The following is an 11,723-nucleotide window of genomic DNA, read 5'->3' on the forward strand; positions in this document are numbered from 1 at the left end:
TTCTTCTTCTTGAAACTGGGGTAGCATTTGCCTATGATCACAGCAGATATCCTTCTATATTCCACTAGAAGAATTTTTTTTCCTGTCTTTTAAAGTTTTCTTTCCTATTTAACAAAACAGTGTCAATAAAAAGGGAGAAAACATCCTTTCACATCCTCTACTGTTCTTCTGCTCATAAATTCTACACAAATTCTTTCTGGCTTACTCAGTGCGAGGATATCCATCCAAATTGAGAATATAAAGGTTATCGACATCCTGTAATTTGCTGTGGTAGCATAAACCAGACTTTCTAGCAGTGAGCTGAGCATAATTTGAATAAGAATCGGCTACTTGTTGTATACCATTTCCTCTTCATGTGCTAAGAGAAGCTGTAGATTCACTATAAAAATGCTTAAGAAGGTAAAAAATAAGATCTGAAAGTGAGAGTTAATACAATTTTTCCCCAGCAGTAGGTAGGCATTCCTCTCTGCAACAAAACATTATACCACAAACTGGCTGCCACTGTGATTTCCTCAGTATCTCACATTGTCAGGACTGAATGAACACAAGTACTGTCAAATTAAAAACCTAGCACTGAGAACATTGACCAGGATGTTAAGCAAACAAAGCAGTGATGAGAAACCTGGTGTTTGTAGGAGGCGTAGGAAACAGTAGTTCACCAAAGAAATCAAGGGCTGAGACTCATGATCAAATGGGCAGAACCTGATAAATTACCGCAACTTGGGTGAGAGGCAGTAGCTGGTGTGGCTGTACTCTCAAACCAGATAAACCCTAAGTATGTCACCTTAACTATCCTTTGCTGTAAGTTAAATTAAGTTGAATTATCCTGTATTGTTGTGTGTCAAGAACATACCAATATACCATTAAGGCTAAGCCATCCAACACATTAAATGACTGGAAACTGCCCAGGAGCCCAGGTCTACCTTGTGACTTGGACAAATGTTGCACTTGCAGGTAGCGCAAGATGGGCCGTTTCACTCATGGTTAGAGTCTTCACTTCGTTCTCTAATGAGAAGACTCTCATGAGAAGTTGCTTGTTAGAGAGCTTGACATTTTGAAATACTAGAGATTGTTTTCTCTGTATTTAAGAGGTCACAGAAATTGTAATGGGGAGGGTACGGTATTTATGTTTCCTGATCTGTGCAACTATTTTGTTCCTGACACAAAAAACACTGAATCTCATTACCAAACTGGAAGATACTTTGGGGGAAATAATGCCCTTTAGAAATCTGTCAGAAAACCTTATGAAAACAAACAAACAAACAAACAAACAAACAAAAATACTTTATAAACCAACTGTGGTGCTAATTGGTGCTCTGTTTATTGCACATCTAAGTATATCTTTTCTTATGAATAATATATTTTGCTAAGGAAAATGTCGCCTGTGATACTTGAGGGAAGACAAGACATTTTAGCCTCAGTAATCTCTGATTAACAGGAGACGAGATTAAATCACATATTGTTGTATTGCACCTTTTACTTGTGAACCCAGTAAACAAAAAAGTATAGATTTGGACGCACTGATAAATAATATTTTGAGCTCCGAAAAGCACAAAAAATGTGGACATTTTCAGGAATATATGAGGAGCTGTGAGGTGTTTGGGTCTTCTCGTTAATTTCCTTAAAAAATAATCTCTAATTCACTACATTCAGAAGATCAGGAAAACAGGTGGGAACAAATGAGAAGTTCTGCATTCAGGTCAGCCAGAATTTCAGTCACCTCAAATTCTTGTACTATAACTTCCAGACCACTGTGCAAATCTATCTTAGAAACCTCCACTCTTTCAACAGAAGAAAAGAAAATTATGCCAATGGAGAAGGTGAACTTAAGACTTTGCTTTTGAAAACCTTACATGAGAATCTTCTCATTATGGCTTCAAATGAAAAATATACAGCTTATAAAAGAATATACAGCTTATCCATGAATATGAGTCTTTCCCAATAGCCCCTACCCCGTCCCTGAGGTCTGTGTATTTTGTAGCTAGAAGTCCTTATTAGAAATGACAAATTATGTTGTCTTTGACCTGCCTGCCCTTGAGGCTTATCCACACTTGTAGACAGAACAAGATAAAAACCATTAAAAAAGAGAAAGAAATTAAATCTCCAAAAGAATGGCTGTTATTTCATGAGAAGTGACGAGGTCTAGGAGGCAGCCCAATTGACAGACACAGCACAGGGCTCTCAGAGCATGGATGAGATGGGTGGAGATGACTGGTAGAAAAACAAAGCCATAGCCTTATCTTCTTTCCTGCCTGTGAACACCTCTACTTTTTCCTCAACATACATCAGTCTCTCTCAAGTGTTGAGATTAAAATTTTGCATTTGTGTTTCAGCCAAAGACCATGAGAGTTTAGCATTCTGCATGAGTAAAGTCTGTTGCTTCTGAACTTAAATTTTATTAAGAATCTTATTAAATCAGCTAATCCAGCAGGACTGCTTCTCTGGTACAATCCTACTCCTAATCAAGTATGCTTCAGCTGCACATGCTTAAGCAGCAAATGCATGAAATCATACTGAAAAGTTCATGTGAAATAAGTCTTCCAGACCTTATTTTTATCCTGAAGAAGGATAAAAAGTTAAAGAAATCAGAGTTTTGGTGAACAAAATACATTCAGGTTTAAGTAAGTTTAAGGTTACATTATATTTTTGTATAGTATCACATTGTCTCACAGAGTCGTTGGTATGTATAACCACAGTTTGTGCTATTAACAGTACTCATGAGAAAGGCTACATCTCCCCTGGGGCACCCAGCATTGTAAAATTCCCAAGATACAGCAGACAGGTGGATCAGAAAGCTATCTAGACACATGATGGGGAATGTTATCATTATACAGGGTATCCATTGAATGCCATGGAACTGAACAGAGCATATAAGCAAGACATGCCTGTTCAGATGGAATAATACTGAAAGAATATTTTGATGTATTTCAACAAAACAAAAAGGTCATTCTTTGGTTGAAATCAGCCCAAGTTAAATATTTTGTTCTACGTTTTCAGGACTCACAATTTTCTTACTGGAAATGTTAATATTATAGACATTATATTTCCTAATGGAGAAAACAGGTAACGAATGATTAAATAATAAGGTGGTTCAAACATGTAAACCACATGATTCAACCAGTTATGAGTATTTTCTTCTAGAGAGTGTTTTCTAAAGAGAAAGAGTACAGTACTGTCACTTATAGAGCACTGTCAGATCAGTTTATACCAATTAACCACCTCATTGTATGGCTTCATTTTTGGTGAACCCTGGAATGTATGAGAAATAACAGGAGAAGGGTCTTGTAATTTCCATTAGTAAGCTGAGGACCTTTTTTAACCAAATTTTGAAAGAAAAATAAAATCCTGAATTATTCATTTGTCTCTATTGTGTGCCAGTCATCCATATTCCTAGACTATCGAGCAGTCCTAATGAAAAAGGAAAACTAGCTTTTCTGATCCTGCATGAATACATCGTGATGCACAGTTCCTGCATAGCTTGTAATAAGAGAGACTCTTGTACAGAGGGAGGATTACTGCCTCATTTTACCAAGCAGCGCAAGCGCAGCACGAGCAATCAACTTTGCTTTCCCAAGGCCATGCAGGAAGCCTGCAGCAGAGCCAGGATCAGATCCCAGCTCTCCTGTTTTTCATTCAGTTTTCCAACCAGAAGGTAAGAAACATGGCTTAGAAGCACATGGCTCATTACTGAAAAATGCTACAGGCAGGCTTCTTTTCCTTTAGGTTCAACTGAAGCCACTGAGACCATCAGGTTAAGAAGCTGCCTTGCTCTTCAAGGCAGCTTGAAGGAAGGAAGGAAGGAAGGAAGCACTTATCTGTAACATGGCTTGGTTCAACATAAGATAAAGCAGAAGGCATTTTCATTGCATTATCACAATTCAATGGTGAAACTCATTAACACAGTGAAAAGAGATGGAAAGACTGCAACAATCATAGGTCTTTACACTGAAGTCTTTAGAGATCTAATTCTGATGTGCAGAATACAGTGTACGTGGATCTGCAAGGTTACTCTGTTTTTTTGCGACACTACAGAGCTACCGAATTCTCTTAGAACTGTTAATTTCTGCCTAGCTGTAACCCTGAAAGCTCAGTACTGGTGCACTGAAGATTAAGTAAATCAGAATGTTTTCTCTAAACCAGTCTTTTATATTCCCTTTATGGTCAATGTGAAGAGTTAGGCACCTCAAAGACAGTTTACTTGTACTAGAAGAAAGAGACAAGGAGCACTTCAGAGATGATATTCTCCACTAACTGGAGAAGCAACCTAGCCTTGGACTAAACACAGACCTCTGGAACAGCTGCAAGATGATCCTAGGTGTTCAGTAAAATACCTTGACTGGTAGTACATCTACCCAGGCAGAAATGAGAACAATAGAGCAAAGGTGAAGTTTCGATGAAAACAAGATCAGATTTTGGAAAACAGTGATTTTTACCCATCCCACAAAATGAAAGGAGGCAAACCCCAACCACAAGTGTTATATTGAGTATTGATTTAAGTACCTGAAACTTATAAACTGGCCTAGGGAAACAATGGATTTCTGCAAATTTAATATTTGAATAGGAAAAAGAGGTGCAGTTTCCATCAGAATCTCCATGGGCAAGGAATATCGAAAATAAAAATGAAGACTGAGTTAGTGACTAAGAGCAAAGCATGAATGCGTGTCACCAGAAGCACACTAGCACAGAAAAAAAATCTTGATATTGCTCTCAGTCACCATGGGATGCTGAGACCGCAGAATTTTTTTTTCCAGTCTTAGCAAGCAGTGGTGTTCTACCCTTTTTGATGCTGGAAAATCTTCATCTAGGAACGTCCATAATGCTCTGCTGCACAATAGAATTCCTTCTTTGTCCATCTCAAAGCTATGGCAACTCCGTTGGCCTGGATCTGATGCCATCTCACAAAGCAAGTCTGAAAACTAAAGAAAAAGATCCCCTGCCCTTATTTATCATAAAAGCTTCATCATTGATTTTAGAGCCTAATACTTAATAGAGATCGCTACTGTTGATCATATGGTGAGGCTGGTACAATGGAAACATGGGTTCCTTCCTGAATGTGCAAGTCTTCTCTTTCTTTTGCACCTCAGTTTCTTGTAAGCAATGCAAATATAGTAATACTGCCTCTTTCTGATGGTATCCATTTGAATTGTAGGATCTTTGCCCAGCAGGGACCTATAAATTGATGAGTGTAATAACATGCTCTTTTTTTTCTTTTCAGTGCCACTGTAACAGAAAGTCTGAAGTCCTTTGACATGACTAAAGCTGTTCCCACACCTTCCAGATATCAAGTTTTGCCCACATTTTCGGATGCATTTGCAACCAAAAGTGAGCTTGGTATGATGCCGCTGACATAGCTGTCCAGCTGCTACCCCTCAGACCATGAAAACTGCTTCAGCAACCCACTAGGGCAATGTTCTCACAGCCATCAATGCAAATATTAATCACATCAAGGCAGAGCTGTTCTTGAGGTGATGAGAAGAGGTGAGAAGGAGGTGCATGCAATAACAAATAGAAGCCAGTGTTCATCAAAAACACTGAGAAAGAAAATAGGATCTAGCCCCACAAGAGCAGCTTTTAGATAGTTTGGAATCAGTGGACTTGGTGGTGAAAGAGAACACCTATTAAATATTGTTCTATGCAATGAATTTGGGAGGGTTTTTTTGTCTGATGCCGAAAGGGTAAAGGAAGGGTCAAGGTTCAAGGAGGACATAGCTCAATAGCCACTGAAGAGATGTCTCCACTTAGCTCTGCTGAGATGCTTTATCTGCATCATCCAGGGTACTGCCACCACTTCCTGAGCAAAGAGCCCTTCCTCCAAGATGAGCTGCAGTGAACTGTCCTGGCTTGAAAACCAAAAGGAGTAATGTCTGTTTGCCATTGTCAAATACAGCAGCCCAGATGTGACTCCAGAGAGAAAACTACTAATGATTGGGTGGGGAGAAAATTTCTTCGCTGTCCTTTTTGTGAATGTTTTCAGGACAAATAAACCAGGATTCTTGACATCCTTTGAAATAACTTAGATTTGTAGTTGTAGTTAGCCATTTGTCATTGCACAGCAGGGTTGGTACATCCACTGTTTTCTTTTCTATTATTACCTTTTAGGAAAACTGGAGACTAATAAAAAGCTGTAAGTAAAAGACTGAAAGAACAAGTCAGCAATCTCCTTTGTGCAGAGGATGCACAGAACGGTGTTCCTGAGTACTTCGACACAGAGTCCTGAGTCTCATCTACTTGCTGTGGCCTCTCTAATTCCTATCAGTCTGAGAATTTCAGCTACACGAGAACTGTGAGAAAATACCTGTAGCTGCATTTGCACAGCCATTTAGAGCAGGGCACAATGAGGGTAAGATGTTACAATGGAACCGAACTGTAAATGACACATGGAGGGCAATGAAGAGTTTGGCCCCAGATGTGGGAAGTACAGAGGTAACTTCCATTACATTTAATTAGTGCTATCACCATTAATTTCCTGTATATAGACAGCAGAAGACATCCTTTTGATTTCAAATTAATTAACACATAATGATTAATCTGATAGGGTACATCTTTGCAGACAAGAGCGTCCTCTTGATCACAGTTTGGGTGCCAGCACCACTCATCATCTGTGTGTTTTAATTTCTAACTGCTCTCCAGAAGCAAATTTAGCTCTGCAAATCTGTCGATGGAATGAATGACTGGCTGGTTTCCATGTTCTGTGTGTTTTGTTCATTTGATAACACACTGAGAACATCTTGGAAACCTCTCTTTTTTTTTCTTCTTCACTGTCCCCCTCCCCTCTAAGGAAGTTTCAAGACAGAAATCGAGGAGCCTGCATCAGTGAGAAATGTATACCAGCATTTTACTACAGAACACAAGAAATTAAAAGTTTCTAAAAATTGAAAATCGCATAAACAGTTTATGGCAAGTTCCCAGACAGATTTGTCTCACTTCGGTTGCCAGCACTTAACAGAACCATTCTCCTTGCCACCAACTATAGTAAAGTGTGTTTGTTTCACTGAAACAGGATCTTGAACTTCATCAGTTTCGCACCATATTCATCACACCGTGTGATACCTACTGGGTAGCGCTGTTAATATTACTCTTTTCTTTCCATTTGTCAAGTGATTACTCAATCACACTTCATTAATATTTACCCACTTGCTTTAGATGTTTATGAATGCAAACATCTCCATATCCAGATGCACAAATACTCAAGTAGACAGCCCATGGTTAACTTTAATGTTGAGACATATGCAACTGAACTTGCAGTTGTACAAACATGAATTAGGAGGTAGCAGCAAATCTCAGATACTTTAAGATAGGAAAGCCTTTAAATTCCCAAAACATTCCATATCAATACAGAAAAATATTTGAGCATAATTATGGTGACTGGGCTGTTTTGGCATGACAGCAGAATACTAGGTATGCTTTTGCAATACATAATGGAGGAAAAAAAAAGTTTTTTCAGATCCCATAACTAGGATATATATAGTTTCTGAATCAGTAGCCGCATTTAGGTAACTATTAAAAAAAACAAAGAATGGATGGAAAAAATAAAGATCCTTCATGCTATTGCTATGGAGTAATTTATGTGATACAGTTATGCTTGGCATTCTGGCTTAGCTATACTTTTTGTAGCAGCTCTATTAGGTAGAAAACTCGTGGCATTTATCTATTCATCTCTGCTCCAGTAAAAAAGCATAAAGATACAGTTAGCAAAGTGCCTTCAAGCAGGAACAACCCTAATTTCTGGTCTGTAGTATTCACTCTTAGTTGCTGTTTATTTGGACAAATCACTACTTGAAAACTGAGGACTCTTTTTAACTCCTCTGTCTCACTAGAAGAAAAATGAGACAATAAAAATCTTCCCAGTCTTCAACTGTAGTCCCTTATTTTGCGAAACTAAATGAAGTTGAAGTCCCCTTTCTCTGCCCATCAAAACATGAGTGGTTATGCATGCTCAAATCCTAGCTACTGTAGAGAGATATTTATTTATTTTGTCTCTTCAGTCTGCCTAGCATTTGCATTGAAAGAAGTGAAGGACTCTTGGACCCCTGGAACATCCATGTGAAAACTCACAAGTGAAGTGACTTCAGCGAATGCATCTTTTCTGGAAGCACATCAGGTAGTGAAAGTTTGTAGTAACTCTGCAAGCCTTCTCATAAGTTGGTGAATATAAATTTGGGTAGATTTCTGTGCAAAATCTTTGGTAAAATTCCTGCTTGAAGGCCACAATATCAACTTACTGTAGATGTCCTAGGGCTGATTGAGACAATCAGTATTGCTCACTGTGAATAACCGAATTGGAACATAATGGTATCACAGTGCTGCATTTTAATCACAATGTTGAACTCACTTTTAACTGAGAAGAAATATAACAGATAAAGCTAAATAACAATAGCTAAACATGTTTGCATTTGAAACAATATAAGACTGTGCTGAAGCAGGAGAGAAAGAGTTATATTTTAAGCCTCTCATATACATAAGAGAAAGTGCATAAATTCAGTGCACAGGTTGTCACAAGCAAACAAAAAACCCAACAGTGAAAACAGTAACAACCACAAAAGCTTTTCAGTACACCTAGTTTAAGTCTGGTCCATTTGCTAAAAAAACATACCCTGGCTTGTTCAAAAGAGACAAGCTATGAAACTATGGAAAAACCCAAGCTCTTAAAATATGGAATTAAACTCTTTAAAAAGGAATTAAAACTAGAAATAAAAAAAATATTATTTCCCACATCATATCTTACAGATTAGAAGAGAAAAAAAGAACACACTAACATTTTTAACAATTACAATGAAAAAGATTTATAAACTCCAACCTGTATGGCTTGATCCAGCTGATAATATAATGGAATAGTTGCAGGCTAGTGCATCTGTGCCTTTGCTCTGCCACAGACCCAAAGTATGATAAACAGGAGGATAAAAACTGGTGTTCTTGGCTTGGTTTTCCACCCTCACTATTATTTTTTTTTCCAAAAATAGCGGAAAGGGCAAGGAAAGGCTGCTGGCCAAGAAGCGGTGTTTAAGTTGACTGTTAGGACATGGATGACTGTTAGCTTAGCCTCTGGGCAAAGGGAAAGAAGAAAGCAGGAACAATCTAGTTTTTAACAAAGGGAGCTCTAGAAAAAGACAGGATGGGAAAGAGCGGGTGGAGGAGTGAGGGCAATGATAACTGAAAGAGAAAAAAATATGGGGGGGGGGGTGGATAGGAAAAGACAGAAGTTGCTTTGGTTGCTTCCACTTCCAAGAAATACCTTGCTATTCCTTTAACTCCATATGCTTCTTTGGCACAGGTACCAGGGGAAGGATTACACTTTACTGAGGAAGTAATGCAAACTTGTCTTCATTTGGTTACCATGGATATGGCACAATGTGAAACAAAGCCTTCCATTTGCATTGCAAACAGCCAGGAGCACTGAAGGACACACAACTTGATATTCTGGCCACACAGTGTCCCAGGTTCTTCTTTGCCAGTGGTAGGAAGTAAAACAACCACCAACATTGGGCCTGCCCTTCACACCAAGAGGACACAGGTGAGGGATGTTGCATTTCAGAAGACAAAAGAGTTAGGATCGTGAACATCTGCAGTGCAAATGGCATTTCTCGTGCGACCTAGCGTGACATAGCTAATGGATAGGTATGGTGAGTTTTCCTGTTTTTTCCTCCTGGAGAAGTACAGCTGAATAAGTCTATCGGTAATCTGGAATAACCGATTACAAACACTGGAATAGAATTGGAAGCATACAAGTCTTATAATTGCTGGGCTTTTATGCAACAGTTTTTATCTAGCCGAGTGTCCTCTTCATTCTGCAGAAGTACTATCTAAAGTAGCTTATTTTTATACAAAATTCAGCTAAATGAGCAAGATGAAGTAGATGAGCAGTTCCCCTAAGCAGACCTAGTGGGAACCAGTGCAGTACAGTTAATAGCAAAGAGGGAAATTGTCTTGTTTCCCTAAAACAAATTACAGATGATTGTTTGTCTGTTAGATTGCTAGACTGTCAGTGATTCTTTTTTATTGCTTTAAGCTCTGCCAGATCCATAGTTACACATAATTTCTATCACAAGTGATAACAGAATACAAATGGTATGACCTTGCTTCTATCGATAGAAATGGTCAAATTTCCATCAGTTTGAGTGAAAAAAGAACTGGATCCCAAATAGTTAGCCCACGCCTATAAATAAAGAGTTTTCTTTCCAAGAGATCTTAAACACAGATTAATCAGAACAGTATATCAGATGTTTGGCAAACCATTGTTTCCTCCTTTAGCATGGGACTAGGTACTTCTTTGATGGGACCAGGGCAACTACATGATTCCAGGATGCTCTTCTTAGCTTTCCACTTCAGGAGAGTGGCCCACAGCCAGTGACAGGGAACCAGCACCATCTAAGAAGCTTTTCTTTGTTAAGGAAATCCCAGTGGCTACAGCTGGAAAAATAGGACCACTAACCCTTCAGTTGCCCACCCAAGTGTCCAAAAAATAATAACTTTGCACCAATATAAACCCATTTACATCAGTGGATTTTTTCCTACTGGTGTCTGCGAACACGAGAAGCATCAGCCCCAGATGTATTTGTCTTTTCCCTTTCTTCTAAAGCAAGCAGCTGGCACCATGCCTAGCCCTGAATGCATTTTCTAACACATTGCTTATGGTGAGCTCAAGTCCACTGCTGCCGTGTCCCAGAGCAAACTTCATGAGTGAAGAACAGAGAGCTTTGTATAAATGTTATGTTCCTTCTTTGCTCTGGTGTCCTCCCTCAGCACGCTCCTCGAACTCCCACTCAGACCCTGCAGCAGCACAGTAATATGTTCCCTTGAAACTAGTTTTAAAGGTGTACAGAAACATCACCAGGCCAAGACTTTCACGTACCCTGAGGATTATTTCAGCTGTTGCCAGCAGCCCTGATGCCAAGTTAATTCTTAATGGGACAGATTTTGTTAGGACCTTCAATGAACGTGCTGCTAGGGAGAGGGACAGAAAAGGAAAAATTGTTAACGATATACTGTCCCAGACTTGTGGTGCCCATGTAAGCATAATTAGACATTATGACCATTAGGCTTACAGACATGTTTCAGTCTTTTCCTAGACTTTTGAAGCACCTGACAATGAAATAAAAGCCCGGGCCACCCTTTTCTTCTCGCTTTCTACACCATCCCACGAAGCAGGTCAAGAAGAGAAAGGAAGGAGGGTGGGATTTGAAATGGGAGCAAATACCTGTTCCGGCACCTCTCTCCACATGCCTCTGACAGCTCCCCAGAGCTTCAAGTCCTCAGCCTCCCCTTGCAACAGCAAAGAGGAGGGACACATTGCCTATGGGCTGCTCTTAGTGCTTTCCCAGATGCACCCTGCAGCAGCAGCAGGAAAGTGCAGAAAATGCCAGGGCCAGCCTCTCTTGTCAGACCAAAGCAAACACAAACTCTCACCATAGATAGGTCTCCTTGAAAAGGGAACTTAGCATTTCATTTACTTTCACTCCAAATCTCCTGCCATTTAGGATCCTTCCTTTCTTCTGCCGCAGAATTGATTAGGAAACAGTTTTCTTGGCATTTCTTTAAATATTAGTTTAGTGGCCAGTAAAGATGTAATCAGCCAAGCAGAATCGTAAGCCTCACAAATGATAAAATGACTCAGAGTAAACAATTTATGAAAAGCTCTGTTTTCTCTAATGTGTGGAAATAAGGTTAGGTTCAGTCCTCCAATAAATAGGTCTGTTCCCTCTCCATGGCTGGTCCTCTGTTTATCT

Source organism: Phaenicophaeus curvirostris, chromosome 6 (assembly GCF_032191515.1).
Source record: "Phaenicophaeus curvirostris isolate KB17595 chromosome 6, BPBGC_Pcur_1.0, whole genome shotgun sequence".
NCBI lineage: Eukaryota > Metazoa > Chordata > Aves > Cuculiformes > Cuculidae > Phaenicophaeus > Phaenicophaeus curvirostris.